This window comes from Pinus tabuliformis, chromosome 8 (assembly GCF_031772625.1).
Source record: "Pinus tabuliformis cultivar Carrire ecotype Pingquan chromosome 8, CPIR1, whole genome shotgun sequence".
Classification (NCBI taxonomy): Eukaryota; Viridiplantae; Streptophyta; class Pinopsida; order Pinales; family Pinaceae; genus Pinus; species Pinus tabuliformis.
The window spans coordinates 654,663,762-654,683,452 of record NC_142294.1 but is presented as its reverse complement, the minus strand read 5'-3'; the positions used below and the strand labels follow the sequence as shown (position 1 = coordinate 654,683,452).

Below are 19,691 nucleotides of genomic sequence, written 5' to 3'. Positions count from 1 at the left end.
AGGGGCAACATGAGAGTTGGTGGAGACAATCTTGGAGGATATCATTATGTTGAGCACAGGACTAAGCTGGAGAAGACCCGTCCTAAGTCTCAACCTGAAAGAGACTCATAACCTGATTGGTGTTATGATTGAGTTGATAAATGCTAAATATTTTTATCAATAGTTGTTTGATGTTAGTTGTAGAGACAGAGAAATAACTGAATCAAACTCTTTCAAGGAATATTTTATGTTAATTCTTATTCTTGTCTTGTCAATATTTGAAAAGGTTGCTCATGTGGATAAGACACCATTGTTGGCCAGGAAAGGATAAAACACTAAACCAAGAATGCCAGGGACCGCTTCATTATGCTACTATTTGCGAGGGGGAGGAAAATGGTCCTTCTTTAAAGGAAAACAATGCTTATGCCTCATAGTTTATGCCCTCACAGTGATATGAAAGAAGAGAAAACGTATTGGTGCATGCGAAGCAAGCTTTCCTCAGCTTGCGGATGATAAAAACTCTTTCAAAGACCCATCCAATTGTGCCATATTGTTGGGAAATCACAGTCGGAAACAAATGATGATTTGAGGAACCTTCCAAGGATTTGGGATTTTAAAATGGAAGCTTATTTAGTCAATAAAAGAACAGTGAAAATATTAGAATACACTCTTACCCTTATTCTAGTGTTGAATAAAAATGTTGTGAAAAATAATGTGTCTCTAGTTTTGGATAAAAGGACCCTCAACTTTCTTCGCAACTTTTGTGGTCACTGGCCACTTGTGAAAGGAGTAGGCGTCTTTAGAGATGCGGTGCCATCTGGAAGGGAAGTACTAATAGTAGTAGGGCAAGGGCAATTATTCCATTCATTTAATTATTTCTCATTTGTCTGGTCATATTGTGAGCTGCATTATATATCATGAAATTGTTTTAGTACTAGTAAACAATGATTAAATATATGATAAATTTGAACCTTTTGGCATTTAGAGGACATTTCTCTCAATTTACAAAAAATAAAGTATGAAAATCATGTTGGAAATAGTTTCTGAAGTTTTGAGTCCTTTATTTCCAAGATTAACTAAATGGGTTTGGAAGATGAAAAAAAAAAAAACCATCAAATTGGAAGAGTGGGACTTTTATATTCACTAAGGTTTTAAAGAAATTATATGCATAAAACTTATACTAACACCTTCTAGTGGAATTGATAGTGCACTAATCCGTTGCTTGCCATTATTTTGGTTTCGTACCACCTTATAGGATATCCGGGTTCAAATGCTATTTTCCATGACGGATAGTTGAATCTATTTCAACTCTAATTGTTATTGAAGGGTTCCACAAGGATGTCACATGAGCATTTATGATGCCCCTTTTTAACGTAGATAGCCACCTATGTTAAGGTTCTATTTTGCAGTTCCATGTTGTTATTTGTGAACATTATACACATTTGGTTGGACACGTGAAAATCAATTGATGGATTTGATATTGATGATGGAAATGTTGGATGTATGACCAAATGTGTGACTTACTTGGATACAATTTATCTAGTGCGTGACTTGTCAGAGTTATTGTTGCATCGTATAGGCTTATATAGATATGATTTATCCAATCAATGACTTAGTGAAATTATGATTTATCTGATGTAAGATTCATTTCCAGTATGAACAACAAAATTTGACACGTGGACACTGGGCTTAATAAACATGATGTTTGAGATCATGTATCTATATCTATTTTGTGGTTGTATATATGCATGGATGAGAACTAAACTACAGGTTGGAAAGAACCGTATGATAACCAAGATGTACTATTCCATTGGGGAAGGTCGAGACGACCAATGAGGAAAGGTACGATGTACATTGTTCTATTACATTTGGTATCTACTTGATATGCACTCTTATGACATGAGTAAAATGCAAATGACAGGTGGAAAGACGACCTGACTGGATTATTCGATGACAAGTCCAACCAGCTCTATAGTGTGGTTCGTGCTCTAAAGGAGGGGTGGAGGTGTTACCCACCGTGTATCCTCCGAAACCTGGAATTGTGGGGAGGACAGCTGAACGCTCCCCCTAGACGTGTGATGACGATTGCCAGATGCCTGCTGGGGAAAGTTCGGTTGAGGCATTCGACGCTCCCACCATGTCGGTTTTATCAGTGGTCAGTATGGCCTTTGCCACTGATAAGGCAGCAGAGGACGGATAGGGTGGGAACGGAAGTAGGCCAGGGTGGATAGGAAGATATAGATCAGTTGGAGACTCTTGATGGGAAGAAATGTCATTGTCAGACTTATCCGATTTTATTGCTATAACTCTCTCTGGTTGTTATGCTTTCAAACTCCTTGCATCTTTTCATTCTAACTTTGGGACGAAGTTTTCTGAAGGAGGGGTGTATGTAATGCCCCACTTAAATCTTATCCTACAAATTTTGTTAATGTTTACATTATCTGAAAATATTGAGAAATATTGGTCTAATATAAAATTCATGATTTCCATTATTCAAATTCCCCACTTACCTTCTCAAATTGAATATTAGGTAGGATATGGTCTCCTTCCATTATTTCAAAAATATATATATTCATTTCACATTACCCAATGTACCCTCACATTTACTAAGGAGAAGACATGGTCCTCTCCATGTAATTACATCTCACATTCCCCAATGTACCCTCACATTTACTTGGGAGAAGACATAGTCCTCTCCATTTAATTATCAATATATATATATTCACCTCACATTCCCAAATGTACTTTTCAGATTTACTTGGGAGAAGACATGATCCTTTCCCATTAAATTCTCAATTTTATATTCATGTCACATTTCCAAATGTACTCCTAGCTTACTTGGGAGAAGAGAAGTCAATTGTAAGGATGTATGAGAAGTTAATGACATTAATGAGAGGTGGTTGAGATGGAGAAGGGAAGAAGGGTATAAAAAGGGAAGGGGGAAGGAAGAAAGGGGGAGGAGGGGGTCTTGCTTATGATTGTGGGGGTTGGTTGTGACTGTTTGGACTGGTTATGATTTTGGGAGACCTTGGAAACCTATGGAGGTTTCTTGGGTTGAGAGGAGGAAAGTATTGTTATCTGGTTTTGCACATTCTTCTTGAGGACACACTATATCTGGTTGGACTTGGGCACGGAGGGCTAGGGAACCTATGGAGGTTTCCTGGGCTAGGAATTTGTTTCCTAGTTGGCTGGGAGGTATATCCGGTTGGGTCGGTCAGAAGGAGCGTTCAGCTGGAGCTATAAGACAAAGGTATCATCATCAACCACCGGAACAGGTATTTTTCCATGGACTACTCTTGTTAAGTTGATATCAATGGAATGCTCACCTTAATTTATGTTGCTTATGATAAAATGATAAGATGTTAAATGTTTAAAGCTATGTGAGAAGGTCAGTAAGCTCCTTTTATTACTTTTAAATCAGCAGGAAAATAGATCTGTTAGTGTATATTAGATTGAGGCTCTAATAATAGGAATCAGGCCCTTACACTTAGTAAAGGGAATTTTTGTTGGGAGGGCATGTGAAAGCGATATTGTGAGAGATTTTATTAATTTTGATATAGGAATGGGGAATGTTGAGTAGCAAACATCTTCACACTACAACCAATCAACCATTATGTTAGTACCAAGCACCACTCCTTGTGGCTACCCATGTTGGCATAATGATCATGGTATATTGGAGCTTATATGTTGTTGTGTTGATGACATTGCTTAACCAATGAAGAATTATTTTTGTATAGAGAGATATTTATGTCGTAAAAAAAATTCCCAAATGCATAGATTTTAGGCATGTCCTACTTAATAATGAGCATTCTTTTAAGGAGGGAATGTAAAAGGGGTACTATGGAACATTACATAGATTTATTTTTTTTAACATATGGGGAGGGGTAAAGGCCAAGTAACAAGCATATTCACACTGCAACCAGTCAATGATTATGTCAATAGGAGGCACCACTCCCCCATGGTTATAGATGTTAGCATAAGGATTATGATATATTTGTTGAAAATTGGCAACAAGAAATTGCTAAAAATAGAAGTGCTAAAAATAGCAGTTTGGGCATCAGTGCTGGATTGGGCAACGGGGAACAAATAGTGTGGCTCATTACACTTCTATTGACACATAATAACCAGGACTATTTACAAATTTGCTCTTGAGATGTTTCTATTAATGACAATGTTCCTAACAGGTATTCCAAGCCTCATCAAGACCCAAGCAGCTGCTAAGGTACTCTGTTGTCACTCGTATCTACTAAGGCCTGTGCGTGGAATAGGTCACCTGGCCGAAACTAGAATATATCTGTCTTTGTTTCATTCATGAGGACCTCCTTGAGGATGGTGCCCTGTTGGTATGTAGTAGGGTAAAGCCACGCATACCGAATGAATGTTTACAATACCCTTGACAGCAATTCTAGACTCTATATTTCTGTAGGTACAATGGTCTAAATTCGAGTGCAATCATTTGAGTAATTCATAGGCATTGCCTCAAACTGAGGATACATAAAGTCAGTGTGCTTGAGCTTGAAAATCTAGTCCTGGGGACTGTTTTGAGTAACTGTTGTGTGTTAATTTTTTTTACCAAGAGTAGGTAAGCGCAATAAGTAAGAGCAATAGCACCCCTAAGCCCTGGGCAGAACATGGGTTTACTCCTTAGTTAACACTGTTGCCTTCAGTGACCAACACATCACCGGGATGATTTAAATGAGCAATTCTTTCTCTTTCCTCGTTGAGTAGAACATGCTGATATGATTTTGAAATACATTAGTCTATTCTATCACTTAACGAAGTGAGTAGAATATACTGATACGTCCTATTGCTTGAATAGCATAGGACTGATATGATAAGAACAGTCTTTATCTCCAACACAGGATTGAACTAATATGTGCAGTTTTGTTTCCTCATTGGGCATAATATTAGCATATGGCTGCTCGTGTTGTTTTGGCTCACCCTTTCTGTTCCTAGCTCATTTCCTTTGTTCATTATACATACTAAATGGCTGTGGATTTGTGTATTATATCGACTGCTGATCCATTACTGTTCAGTGTCTTATCTTTGGTGAATGCCTTTGTTTTGAAAGTTTAGGTTTCATAGTAAATCATTAATGGGCTCTGAAATAAGGCACATTGAAATCTTGGACACTTGTTTCATGCCCAAATCAGTTGTATCTTCAATAAATACACAATTTTGGCCCACTCTGTATAAATCTGCTTCTCAGACAATATTACATCTCCCTCATTATACAGGTTGTGTTCTTACATGCATAGCAAAGGCATCGTTTTGGCAATCATTTTATAAGTCACTAGATATTGTCGGTACAAGGATCTAGGGTCTCCAAATGTAACTGTGTTGCCCGGAGACTCACTCTGCCTCTCCTCAAATTTGTAAACATAGTAGTATGCCAATGCTTCTTTCATTTTGTATGCGTAAGAGAATTTTTCGTCAAACTGCATAATTGTTTTTTAGTTTTATCCATCCCAATTATGTTGTGAATGCACAGGTTTTTGGTTCAACATGGATCTCTTATATCTTTGTACTTTTCCTTTACTAACTATTTCTAGTTACATTTAGAGGTGTCTTTTAAGGGATGAGGGGAATTACTTGGATTCAGTGCTGCCCACTCTCTATAGAGGTTTATAGTAAACTATGACACATTGTGATGTATATCGTTGGGAGTTGGAGCGGCAACAAAATCAGTTTTATGATTCAGTAGGTTTATGCTTCTTGGAAAGCTTTCAGCTGACAAAGAAAAAAAAGGGGAATGAAACACGCAACCAGTCCCTTTCCTTTTATTGGATCAACTGCTTTCTTTTTATGAAAGCATCTACAGGCTAAAGTAACTAGAAGTGGTCAAAAGTGAGTTTGGTTGGTTGGTAAAGTCCAACTGTTCTTAGCCCTCAACAAGGTTCAAATACCTCATAGGCATGTTAACCCCTCCTAGACTGTGCTGCATAATTGGGTTTTTGCAAAATTTTGGGCACTTAGGGTTAGACTCAAGTTTGATGTAATTAGGATTATACTCGAGTCCTGGCCAAATTTGGTAAAATAGATACTCAGCCATAACTGAAAGGCAGTAATATGCAGTGGAGTCATTCTATGAAATGATTCAATTTGGCATGTGAATCTCACATCTAAGGACCATTAGAATCCCATGGATGGAGACTGATCAGGATTCAACCTGTCATCATGGAAGGAGACTGACCAGAGTTCAAAATGTTGTTTGCCCTATGACAAGTATCTACTTGAGTCAAACACCACAAATAACTATTAGTGGAGTTGGGTATGGCACAACTACAATAATACTGGCAACAATAGCAATAGCAAACTATCTTACGAGATGGAGTTGATGTTCCCTGCCTTGTTGGGAATAATGGTAAGACGTAAGGGTTCTATGCACCTTTATGTATATTTTGCCCATAAACCAGGGTTCAATTGCTTTTAAAGCATCGATTATTAGCAACACCATCCATATGCTACTTATGGGATATTTAAGGAAAACAATGAATTTACTTTTCAAAAAAAAAAAAAATTGGGATGACTATTACAGCAAACTATGCTACAATGATTACAATAATACTGCCAGAGTAATAAGCTGTCCAAATTGTCAGCTAGTAAAAACATATTGATAATTGGAAGGCCTGATTTTTTTTTCTAAAAAGTTTTTCAAACTCCTATAACCCCTTCTTCCTTGCCTAAAGCAACCACTACTTTCTTTAAAATAGCTTCAACAGGGAGATGTGAATTTTCAACTGCTTTTGATATAGATGCCCACCGCTCTCCATGCCTTGGTTCTGCAGCAATGCATCTCTTCAGAACATCCTGTTGGATCTCCTCAGTTCCATGCTGAAGTTCAAACTTGTAGTATTGGGCCCAAAAATCCCCATTGTCTGGTGCAAGAGTGACTGCCCTGTTCAACCAATTCCTGGCCTTATCAACCTTCCTATCATTCCAGAACAGCTTGGCAACAGCTGCAATCACATATGGATCATGATCACATCTCTTGAGTGCATCCATACTCTTGCTCTTTCTCTGAGGCCTTGGAGCCATATCAATTGATGCTGCCCATAATATGCCACTGGTCGGGCACTCCTGTGACACCTTAGCCATCAGGATCTCACTCTCTTTCTTATTGCCATGCATTGATTCAGACCTGATAGCAGAAAGCCAGAGCTCTAGATTTTTAGGGTTCCTCTTTCTAGCTATAGTAAGAATTGCCCTCGCCTTGCTCAGACCACCCATTTTTTCCTCCAATTTAGCAGTTGAGAGCCATAGAGGAATGCACCCTGGATAGTTCTTGAGGCCTTGCTCATAGACCTCACGTGCAGCCTCCAAGTTCCCAAGACGATCTTCAAGCTGTCCTCGCATTAGCCACAATTTAAAGCATGCAGGATACTTTTTAAGCCCTTCATAAAGCAGTGACCTCTCCTCCGCAGTGTTTCCCAGCTCTCTTTCTACAATTGCTGACTTCATCCAGACTCTTTCTGTACCACCTCTCTCACGAGCCTTGGCGAGAAGCATCCTTGCTCTCTCAGGCTCATGATTTTCAAACTCCAGCTTGAATGCAGCTAACCAAATCTCCTCTGAGTTGGGTATTGCAGCATAAGCCTCCTGCAAAATTGCTCGAGCGGATGGGACATCCCCTGCAAGCCACTTTTCCTTAGCTCCCATCATCCATAGCACCTCTGCTCTCGGACAGTATGTCACTACTTTTCTCAGTAAGGCATCCAATGATTCTCTAGTTCCATGGCTCTTCTCTAGCTGGGCAGCCTTAAGCCAAATACTTTTCTTAGCAACAAACACTGTAAGGGCATGTGCATAGATCGCACGTGCAGTTTCAATTGATCCCCTCTTCTTGCATTCCTCTGCATCTGCAACCCATGTTCTCTTTCTATCTTCCTCTTCAACTCCAATAGAAATTGTGTTGCGAATTATTGCCTGGCAAGTCACACCAGACCCTGCTCGCTCTGCGGCCTCTGCCTCCTTCATCCAAGCTTCTCTGTCAATCACTACCCCTTCCCTCTGCAGGGACCTGATTCCCCTCTCAATAATCTTGCCCACCATGGTTGTGTTTCCATTGGCCTCCTCAAGCTTCGCAGCAGTGATCCAGATCGAAGGTTCCTTGGAAAGCTTCTCCCTCGCCTTGTTGAGAACCTTCTTTGCCTGATCGTATGTCTCAAGCCTTGTCACGCAAGCCACAACTCCACATGTAGTGGACAGCACTCCACTGCCCTGTGAAGCAAAATCCGGGCATCCTCCTCATTTGCCAACTCCACCACAGCCTTCCAAAGCCTCACAGAGTCAGGAATATGCTCCAGCCCCTTCCTCAGCACTTGGCTCTTGTTCGCATCATCATGTTCAAGCTTTGAAGCTTGCATCCACAGCTTCACCGAATTGGGGATCGCCTTTACACCGCGCGCAATGACTGCTTTGGCTTCATCCGAACTCGCCAATCTGCAAGCCTCCAACCATACATCTTCATTCTTTGGGCATTCTTCACAACCTGAAATGTTCAATATAAAGAAACGAATCGTAAAAGCCGAACATTTAAGAAAAAATATTGAAAGGTTTACTGGAATCTGGAATTTGACTCTTAACAAAAAAAGAGGACCCATAATTCATAAAAATACAAAACAGACAACACTTTTGAATCAAATATCCTTCTAAAAAAAAAAAAACTTGCAGCCTACATAACTGAGAAGTTAAATCACCAAAATCAAATCTCTATAAATAGGATGTTCTAATAGAAATGAAACCTTAAAGAGCTGACACTTCTCAACTAAATTTTAACTGAATTCTGATTAAATTCAACTCCTGAATTTGAATTAATAAAAAGGTTCTGCAGGGCAGGAACATACCTTTTTGAATCAAATGCCGTGCAGCCTGTATCTTCCCTGCAACCTCCTCTAGCCTCGCCGCCGCAATCCAACCAGGAGGATGCTTTGGGTTAGTCTGCGTAACCGACTTGAGCAACAATCTGGCCTTTTTAATATCCGAAATCTCCGCATCACTGGTAATCTTCATACTCTTGAGATCAGTCAGATACCCCTTGGGATCCACTACAGTCAACCCTGAAACCGAATCAGATAGCCTATCGAGCTTCAAAGACAACATAGTCCCTCTCCCCTCTCCAACAGCCGTGAGATCAGTCACCGGCGTCTGTGCCCAGGGTGTCTCCGTGCCACCGGCAGCCCTGCTTTTCGGATCCAATGCACTGACGTGCTCCTTCTCTTGCCTGGCCTTCTCCAGCAATGTATCCGGAACTGGAACAAAACTCTCAAACCTCTTTTTCTTGTTCCGAAGCGAATAATCCCCAATCTCTGGTATGCTGTCCCACTCCTCGGTGGAGAGCGTATACAATTTCCTCTTAAGGTCTGCAAACTGCTCTGTAATTTTAGGGTTTGAGGCTCTGTACTTCTCAATCTCCTGTTTCAGCCTTGCCTCCCGCCGGTCCTTGCGGCGAGAGTCCATTCTTTTATCAATGCTCTCCCAAACGGCATCAGCTTCCTTGTCGTCCTCATCGTATTCGGCAGAGGCAAACAAACCCACATCGTTACCCTCAAATTCATCGAACTTCTGGTTCTCATCATATCCCTTCTCGTCGTCTACTTCTTCCTCCTCTTCGGCACCCGTGGCACCGGCACTGCCCTTGCCCCGCCCTCTACCCGCTGACGCGCCTCCTATGGTAGTGGCGGAGCGGTCCGGCAGGTCCGGGGCGGCCCTCGCAGGCCCGATATCAGACCGCGTGGTGAACCTCGTGGCCCCTCAGCCCAGGCCGGCCACATAGTTCGGTGGGGGTTTTGTGTTGAGAAACTCCAGCCGGGGCCGGGGAACAGCGGGCGCCTGCATTCTTCCTGCAACGAGGAGTCGCAAAGGCGGCAGCTAATAGAACAGGTTTCCAAGTGATCACTCTGTCAAGTTGCAGACCCTCTCAGCGGCGTCAACACCTCCCTTCGCCTGACGATTTGATTTCCTGCAGTCGACTGAACCGAAGTGTATCGCACCAACACGATTCGTGAACCCCGTCAATTGGAAACAAAAACAGGATCCTAGGAAGGAATAGAGTCCAGACAGGAAGTATTTCCCACCCGAATGCTCGTTGGTTGCCCCGACCAGCTATTAGTGGGTATCTAAGATTGTGCCATGACAGTTTGTACATGCAAAGGTTGAGGGCCTCGGGATTGTGATAAAGAGGACCCCGTGAGAATGTGTCTTAATATATATTTTTTTAGTTAAAATTTGATTTGCAACAAGGGAGAGGAGGCATGCTCGTTCTACAAAAAATTTAGGTTTCGTCAATGATGTGGGTGTGGTAAGTTCGTTGGTGCCCATAAGAAGATATATGGATGGATGTTACGTGATAGTACCAGCCTTAAGCTAGGTGTCGGTGGAAGTGAGCAAGGGACTTCATAAGTTAGATGGCATTTTTGGTGAAGGTGACAAGGGACTTCATGAGTTACATGGTATTTTTAATGCAATAGTAATGAGGAGGATCCACTAAATCTTCATCATCTTTGGAATTTAGTTGTTATTCACACGGTGCTTTGCTTTTCTTATAAGTGGTGACCAAATATTATGCTAAGGTGGGATTGTCTTTGGAGTAAATTTGTGGAGCTAGATCCATTGGAGATGTGATTCATTGGTTGGTTGTATGGTATTTCTTGTAATTTTTGGTAAGGAAAAGAAACCTTGCAAGGTTTTAAAGTGAAAGAAAAAGAGAATGTCACTAGTAGTTAGGAAGTTTGAGAGTCAAACACATTTTAGAGTTATTTGAAAAATACTCCAATTGGTAATTTTATTGGTTGACACATCTCAGTAGACAATCTAAATGAATGGATACAATGCTAGTAGGCTCTAGTTTTTAGGTATGAGCCTATTTTTCATGTTCTATCATGAGGGTGGCTAGGGTTTATTTTTAGGAGCATTGAGGATGCTACACCAGTTTGGCTAGCAAATGGTTTCAGGTTCTCCATTCCTGTCCCTAGAGCCATGTGACCCTTGTTTTCATCTACGGGCAGAGATTGATATATGTATTCCAATTTGGATCAAGCTAAGAGGTTTGCCTATTGAGATGTGGACATATAGGACCATCACTGACATTGGGAACCTATTGGATAAAATATTATCGATGGATGAATCCTATAAAACAAACCCTCATTATATTGTGGCTCATATTCATGTAGTGTGAATAAGTTTGTTTCTTAGCCTTTTCCCTCCTTTTGTGCAAAATTAAATGATCTCTCGCTTGGAGCATACTACAACCGAGATATCTTTTAATTTTGCACAAAGGGAGGGGAAAGGCTAAGCAACAAACATATTCACACTACAATGTATCAATCATTATGTTAATAAAATGCACATCTCCATTGTGGCTATGCCCATTGATAAAAGTTGCATGGTATATTGGAGCTTATATGTTGTTGTGGACCACATCTCGTAACTAACGGGGAATTAATATTTTGTATAGAGAGGTATCTATGTGATATAAACAATTCCAAGGCACACAAATTTTACATGTATTTGACTTAGTAAAGGGCATTTTTGTTGGGAGGGCATGTGAAAGCGATATTGTGAGAGATTTTATTAATTTTGATATAGGAATGGGGAATGTTGAGCAGCAAACATCTTCACACTACAACCAATCAACCATTATGTTAGTACCAAGCACCACTCCTTGTGGCTACCCATGTTGGCATAATGATCATGGTATATTGGAGCTTATATGTTGTTGTGTTGATGACATTGCTTAACCAATGAAGAATTATTTTTGTATAGAGAGATATTTATGTCGTAAAAAAAATTCCCAAATGCATAGATTTTAGGCATGTCCTACTTAATAATGAGCATTCTTTTAAGGAGGGCATGTAAAAGGGGTACTATGGAACATTACATAGATTTATTGTTTTTAACATATGGGGAGGGGTAAAGGCCAAGTAACAAACATATTCACACTGCAACCAGTCAATGATTATGTCAATATGTCAATAGGAGGCACCACTCCCCCATGGTTATAGATGTTAGCATAAGGATTATGATATATTTGTTGAAAATTGGCAACAAGAAATTGCTAAAAATAGAAGTGCTAAAAATATAAGTTCTATTTTTAGCAGTGCAGTGTGGATTCCTATTTTAGTCAGTCCCTGGACTAGAAATAGGAAGTAAAATTCGAATTTGGTCTTACCAGCAGTTTGAATATTAATTAATTAATTCAGTTTGAGTTAATTAGTTAAGGAAAATCAAACTTGAAGTCTTTGTGAGAACATGCAATAATTTCTCCACTGATTGGGGAATGTGTCCTTGATTTGCTCCACTGATTGAGGAATTAAGGATGAGTTCTATATTGAGAGGATCAGTTGACTTAGTTTAACTTAGTCAAGTCCAGTTAGATTAATTTAACAAGTTGTTAAATTAATGAGATTCAATTTGTTAATGCTTGCATGCATGTAACAACTGGTATTTTCAGATAATTGAAGATTCACTCATGGATAACTCATGCATGTCAGTTCAGACAGAGAACCAGTTGAGATCAGATGGAGGGACAGTGTACTATCAGTTGCTAGGATATTCCTTGTGAATATTCCTTGCATGCAGAAGGAATATTACTCCTTATGGATTGTGTAGTTGGACCTGAGGTTACAGCAGATATGATGTGGGCAATTCACACATGTTATGACATTGGACCCCAATCAAAACTGCGCAAGGAAATAGGAGCTTAGAGGACTTGTGCAGCCTATATATACAGACCTAGGTAGTCCATGAGCTACATCATCAGAGTACAGAGAGAGCAGTATAGCTTTTGAGCTGATTCTTTTTGTATGTTGTTGAGGATTTCCACTTGATTGATAATACAGAGATGGGGTTTTAGGCTGGTGCTTTTCCCAGATAAATTCTTCTATGTTATGTGTGATTGATTCCTTCTTATCAGTTATATGTGTTCATGCTTGATGTTGCTCATGTTCAATTAAGCTTCCGCTAAGTTTATGGTAGATGTAGATCTAGTATTATGCTTTAGTACATTGCATATACCAGTTGGATGTGCAGGTGAAATTTCTACATGATATCAGTGAGCTAGCTGATTTGTAGAGAAAATTCTACATGGTATCAGAGCACAGGTGATCAAGGAAGAACAATATACAAGAAGGAACAAGTTTGTGGTTTCTAAATATTGAATTGAGTTCTTATCACATCTATTTCACCGATGGCGTTCTATGGTTTGAGACTCGAATATGCCCTTGATGGCAGTTCGAATTATATAGCCTGGAAGGATCGCATGGAGGCAGTATTAGAAGATAATGTCCTTAAGGACTTCATTGATCAAGAAGTCCAAAAGCTGACTGATGCTACTCAACTGGTGGAATGGAAGAAGTGTGTGGCTATAGCTAGGAGAATCCTCTTGGAGGGAGTTCGAGATCACATTGTCTCGAGCCTCCATGGGAAGGAGACTCCATTTTCGATGTGGAAAACATTGAAAGATTTTTATCAGAATAGCAGTGATCAGAGGAAGCTAGCATTGAAGGAAAAACTTCGAAAGATCAAGTGTGAAAAGGATGACACGATCTCTATGTATCTGAACAAGCTCACCTCATGCAGGGATGAGCTTGCAAGTGTAGGGGTCGTGACAGCTGATGATGATATGGTGAGTCTAGCACTCCTTGGCCTTCCTAAGAGCTGGCATAGCTACCAAGACTCGGTTAATGGAAGAGAGAAACTGCCAGATTGGGAACGACTATGGTCGGATTTGATGCAGGAGGAGATCAGACGGAGCACCAGAGACGGTTCTTCATCCATGGAGGATGAGGAGAACTGTGCCTTAGCGAGTAAGACAAAGAAGGGGAAGGAGAAGGTTTCTCTTTCTGAATCCTGTTCTTCCAATGGTGAGAAGAAGGTTGTGTTTTGTCAATTTAGTATGTCCTAAATTGCTACATTAATTATCAATTCGGGAGTCGTAAACTGATGAAGTGCGGCGCACTATATGTGCAAGACAACCTCTTTCTTACTTTTTATTGTTTTCAATTTTATTTTGTTTTGGAGTTTTATCTTTGTTTTTCTCCTAATGCGAATGGAAATCTTATTCCTAAGTTTTAAGAATACTTTAGAAGGCAAGTATGGATATAGTTTTTAGACAATTATGTCCCTTATGATAACTCCCAGAGCTTAACACTTCAAAGGATCTCAAAACATCCTAGTGAGAAGATTAGTACTTGAACAAGAATGTAAATGTGCAACTATTCAAATTAAACAAATTATGAACTACTGGTCATGAAATCACTGTCTCTTCTGCTCATCTAAATACAGAAAATAAAAGTTAAGCTATTGCACTCAACCAAACCAAAAATTGCAGACTAGTGAAAGAAAAATCAATTTACTTCACTTATAGTCCGATAGCTCGCCAAGTAGCTTTTCGGGGTTAAGCCATGGCTCTGGAGATAATGTCAATAACATGAAGAACTTGATATCTAATTACAAAAATGAAAGTAAAATCAAATCACTTCATTCATAATCCGATAGCTCGCCAAATAGCTTTTCGGGGTTAAGCCATGGCTCTGGAGATAACGTTAAATGACATGAAGAACCTGACATCTAATTGCAAAAATGAAAGTAAAGTCAAATCACTTCATTCATAATCCGATAGCTCGCCAAGTAGCTTTTCGGGGTTAAGCCATGGCTTTGGAGATAACATTAAATGACATGAAGAACCTGACATCTAATTGCAAAAAAGAAAGTAAAATCAAATCACTTCATTCATAATCCGATAGCTCGCCAAGTAGCTTTTTGGGGTTAAGCCATGGCTTTGGAGATAACGTTAAATGACATGAAGAATTTGATATCTAAGCTAACTAACAACAACAAATAAATAAGACTGAAATCAGGGCATAACTGAAATTGAAAAGCTAAGAAAACAAAGTTAGCAGAGAGGCCAATCTCATGTCACTATTTGATGCAAAAATTATATGAAAATGCTCGAGCATAACCTATCCTGAAACACACTAATCAGTGTTAGCAAAAATATACAGTGCTGGAAAATCATGTACAGGAATGAAATGTTAACATCATAAATGAATTAGGAAATATATACACAGATGAACAAGCTATGAAATATTTACAACAGAAATAAGAAAACGACACATGAAGACTTTACAGAAATAAAGAAACAAAACCTCAGCCAGCAGGGGCCCTCTGCACGGCCTTGGTTAACACGCTGTCAATCCGAAATTACGTTCACACAGTCATAAGAAACAGGGTCTTTTATATTGCAAAACAGAGGAAGGATCCCCTCGTTACAATAGCAGGACCAATGTTATGGCAACAATATATAAACTAACAACAAGACTATCTCAAAAACTAACTACATGTGTTTGCAAACGCGTTATTTATAGAGGAAATTACATAACTGTTTTTCCTATGAAACACCTTCAGCAGAGGACACGTAAAAAGACAAAACCGTGAGCTTAGCGTCTTGGTTGCCATGATCATTCAATCTACCAAAAGGTGGATGTTGGATTTGTGTCGTGGAGGCAGTCTACAGCTGTCAAAATGGATCCACGGATCTAGGAACGGTCTCGAACCTTTCACGTGTTGAAAACAGAGACCTGTTTGTTGTAGAACTCCTCGTTTGACCATCGTTTGACCAAGGCTTTCCTTTACGAATTTGGCTGAACTGATAGGACCTGGTCCATGTCCAAATCATTCCTGAATTGCCCATGTACCTCGTTTTACTTGCCAACACCTGTAACCTAGAGATCAATAAAAACAGTTGCGGAATCACGAGTCAGCTGTGGAAAGTGGCTGCATTCCGCAGCTAATGAACAAAATCTAAGTCAAATAGCAAACACAAAAATATAGTTAGAAAACCACTTAAATGCACTCTTATAATCAATATGTAATGATCTTTGATAGCTTATGAGGCACTAGTGAGGGGAAAAGGTCTAGGAAAGTATGTAGAAGAGAGGTAGTTTCAGGGCTCAACATACCCCCACTGTGAAGGTGTTGCATGTCCTCATGCAACCAAAACTGTGACCATCTTCCCTTCAGTTCATGTGTTCTGAGACCTCTGCTAATATATCCAACCTTCTTTTCTTCTTCCTTGGTACTACTGTCATCCTAGGCTTCCTCATTAGGCACCTGTATTTGAGGTTGATAAGGGCCTGCTCAACCTCCTCCTCTTTTTCTTCAATTTCCTATTTTTCTTTTGCCACAGCCCAAGATGCAACATGGTGTTGTCGTGGATAACTTTATCCAACCTGCTCTGTTCTTTCAATGTTTCATTTTCTCTTTTGATGTGTCTATTCAAGACTTCCAGTTCGAAAACTTCTTTAGTGATTGGATTAAAGCTTCCTGGGCTGTATTAGGCTGGGTAGATGAAGTGCCTTGATCTATTGCAGTCTTCTCCAACGATTCAATGAAATCATACATTTCTTGGTGGGTTGGATCTATCTCAGGTGTAGCCTTTCTTGGGCTGACCTCAAAATCTGGTTGAGAAGGACTGATCTCAATATCTGGTTGAGAAAGAGGAGAATGTTGTGGGCTATGGCCAGGAGGGATTGCTGGAGACTATTCCGGTGTTTCCTCTCATAAGTCCACGAAGTGGGCCCCTTTAGTTTGTACTTTCTTCAGTTTACCTTTAAGTCTGGAGCTCCTCCTTAGATTTTGTGAGCTGGTGTCTCCTTTCTCTACACTCTGTTTTTCTTTCCCTTTTCCCTTTGCTGTAGCTGCTTGTTCCTTAAGGTAAATTAGTCTTTCAGAAAGTATTTGATCCTCTTCTGAGGAAGGTTCTGGGGTTTGATAGACAGCTTCAATATTTCTTTTCCCCTTTAGTTTTCCTTGCTTCCTAACCTTAGTTCTTTCCTTCCTACTTTCAGACAGCTTCTCTTCCTTACTAGTTTCTTTAGCTATGTTAGTAGGAGTATCTTGAATGTTCACACTTGTTTTCCTTCTCCTACTTTTCCTTGCTGAGCTACTTTCAGGTGTTTTAGGTGGGTCCTGAAAGAAGTTTCTAATCAAGAACTGTTCCCAAGTGTCCTTTCTTTCCTTCAATTGTTTTTCAATTAGAATTTTAACAAGGCCGTGATGGTAAAGGTGGGGCTCTACATCATTCAGATTCTTTTATACAGTTGTGGACATCTTTTTCAGGCTACTCAACAGGAAATAAGGCAAATTGATGGTTTGATTTTCCAGAAAATTCATTAGTAACCTGACATGGTACATGTACATGGACCCAAATCGTCCTTCACATGTAATAAACTTCTGAATTATCAGTAATAAACTAGTCCACTTTTCCTCTAGAGCAGAGACAGGGATTCCACGTTTGAAAATGGTTATATCCATACCTGGATTGCGCAAGATAATCCTCCAAGCCCTCTCATCAAAGTATTTGTTTTTGAACCACCGTTCCCCCTCCTGTGGAAGCCCCGTTGCTACTGCAATGGATGCCTCTGTGACTGAAAATTTGAGATCTCCAACCTCAACTTCCACACCGTTAAAAGACCTTACAAATGTCTTCGTGACTTCTTTATTGTGACCTCTGAATTTCTGGATGAATTGCAGCCACCGTGCCTTCCTTAATATGTTTTTTAACTGTGGATAACCCTCCATGAATTTAGGCCCGTCTGGCTCTGTTCTTACCAGAAGGCCCATTCTTTCCTCCTGCCTTAAAAATACCTCTGTGGGTGATGGACTATAGGTGTTGGATTGACGGAGGTGGAATGGTTGCATGAGCAGAGATGGAGAAGGATTGTGGAGCAACTAGTAGTTGTAAAACAAAAGGACACAGAACATGCAGTGAGAATGAGTTCACGGAGCGAAGGCTTGTATAAACAGACCAGTACTAACAAACGCAATCTTCAATGGGAGAGTACGGAAACGGAGTGGGTTTGGCAAAGCTTTGAATTAAAAGGCTGCGGAGTGGACGTTAGCATGTTCATAAAACGACTGCGGATTTGTGTGGCAGAGAAGAGTCGTGGTCAAATAGATTACATCTTCATAACTACCTAGTTCAACAGGTGGAGTGCAGACATACAGTTAAGTACGAGTTAGATTCGGAGGCGGATCATGAGAACGTTAGAAATTAATGCGGAGTTCGTGGTGGAATTATGAAAAGGTCATGGAGGGGTTATGAAAACTATCAATGTGAATCATTACACATAATGGAGCCGGTGGTTTCACAACTATATAGATTATGTGCTTTAAAATGTTATTTGAAATAAATTTTGCTCATACCTTAGAATCTTACCACTTCCGTCCACTGACCTTTGATTGGCTACTTCTTGTTGGTGCTTCAGGTGCTAACATCTTCAAAATATCTTCCTCTTCCATTCCTACATTTGATTTTTTCATTATTTGGCTAGCATCTGACTATAACAGAGTAACAGAGTATTAGCTGTAGAATCAACAATCAACTGCGGAATCAGATTTCAACTGCGGAAATTGACACAATGAACATATGACTGAATGGAGATGGATGGAAACGAATGATGATTGAATGAATGATATATGGAAACTGGTCATGAAAGGACTTTTATTGGCGGAATGTGATGATGAAATGGAATGAAATGAAATGAAGTGAAGTGAAGTGAATGAAATGAGAGGGATTTTTTTCGGAAAATATAGGGTGTCAGAAGTTTCTGATTTTCACCTTGTATTTTCTGCATAAGATTGCCAATCAGTGATTGGTTTTCAGGCTTACACAATTTTTTTATTTTTATTTTTAAGAAACACTGAAAAGAACAAAGACTAGGCTGGTGGAGAAGAAGGATTCTTCTTCACCAGCCTTATTGCAGAATTATCTTGAAAGATTTTGACAAATTCCTCCTTTGAGAGTGGCTTATGATAGATCTTTAATCTGTGACCATTCACAATAAGAGGAGTTTGATATTCATCAATGGTTTTGATTCTTAACACTCCATTGCTAAAGACTTTGTCAATCTCATATGGCCCAAGCCAATGAGTCTGAAATTTATCTTTGAAATCTTTGAACTTGGAATCAAATAGCAATGCCCAATCTCCTTCTTGAAAATTTTTCTCCTTGATGTATTTATCATGCCACTTAGCTCTTTGATATTGAACTAGATCAGTTCTTAAGATTGCTTCTTGTCTGATCTCATCTAGTTCATTCAACTGCTCCATTCTATGCTTTTGGGCTTCTGATAGATCCATTCCCAATTGAACTGCCATCTTGAAGGTTCTAACTTGGAACTCAATGGGGAGCAGAACTTCTTTCCCATAAACAAGTTCATAGGGAGAATGTCTGTTGTATTCCTCCATGTAGTTTTGTAGGCCCATAAGGCTTCAGGAAGCCTTTCTGCCCAATCTCTTCTGTGTAGATGAACAGTCTTGGTAATGATGCCTTCAATAACTTTGTTTGTGGACTCCACTTGACCATTTGCTTTCGGATGGTAAGGAGTAGATTTTCTGTGCTTGACCTTGTACTCTTCCATCAGCTTCTCCACTAGTTTAGATGTGAATTGACCTCCCTGATCTGTCACAATTTCTCTTGGAACACCAAAGTGAGTAAAAATATCGTCATAAAGAAAACTAGCAACTGAGTGCTCAGTAGCAGAAAATAATGATTTGGCTTTACCCATTTAGTGACATAATCAGTAATACCAATTATATACTCCTTTGTTTAGATGGTGGATTAATAGGTCCAATGAAGTCTAAAGCCCATTTTTCAAAGGGTTTGATGAGTAGTTGGGGTTGTAATGGCATCTCATTTGAGAGGGTAGGTT

The 19,691-nt window shown here is 39.7% G+C and overlaps 1 pseudogene across 1 annotated transcript; it reads right to left on the bottom strand.

Annotated features, from left to right (window-relative positions):
• Positions 1 to 6,544: 6,544 nt before the first annotated feature.
• Positions 6,545 to 10,034, bottom strand: LOC149237269 (protein STABILIZED1-like; annotated as a pseudogene). The gene is made up of 2 exons (XR_016246288.1): positions 8,826 to 10,034; positions 6,545 to 8,470 (listed from the first exon to the last, which is right to left on the bottom strand). The product of XR_016246288.1 is annotated as a protein STABILIZED1-like (transcript).
• Between the last annotated feature and the right edge of the window lie 9,657 nt (positions 10,035 to 19,691).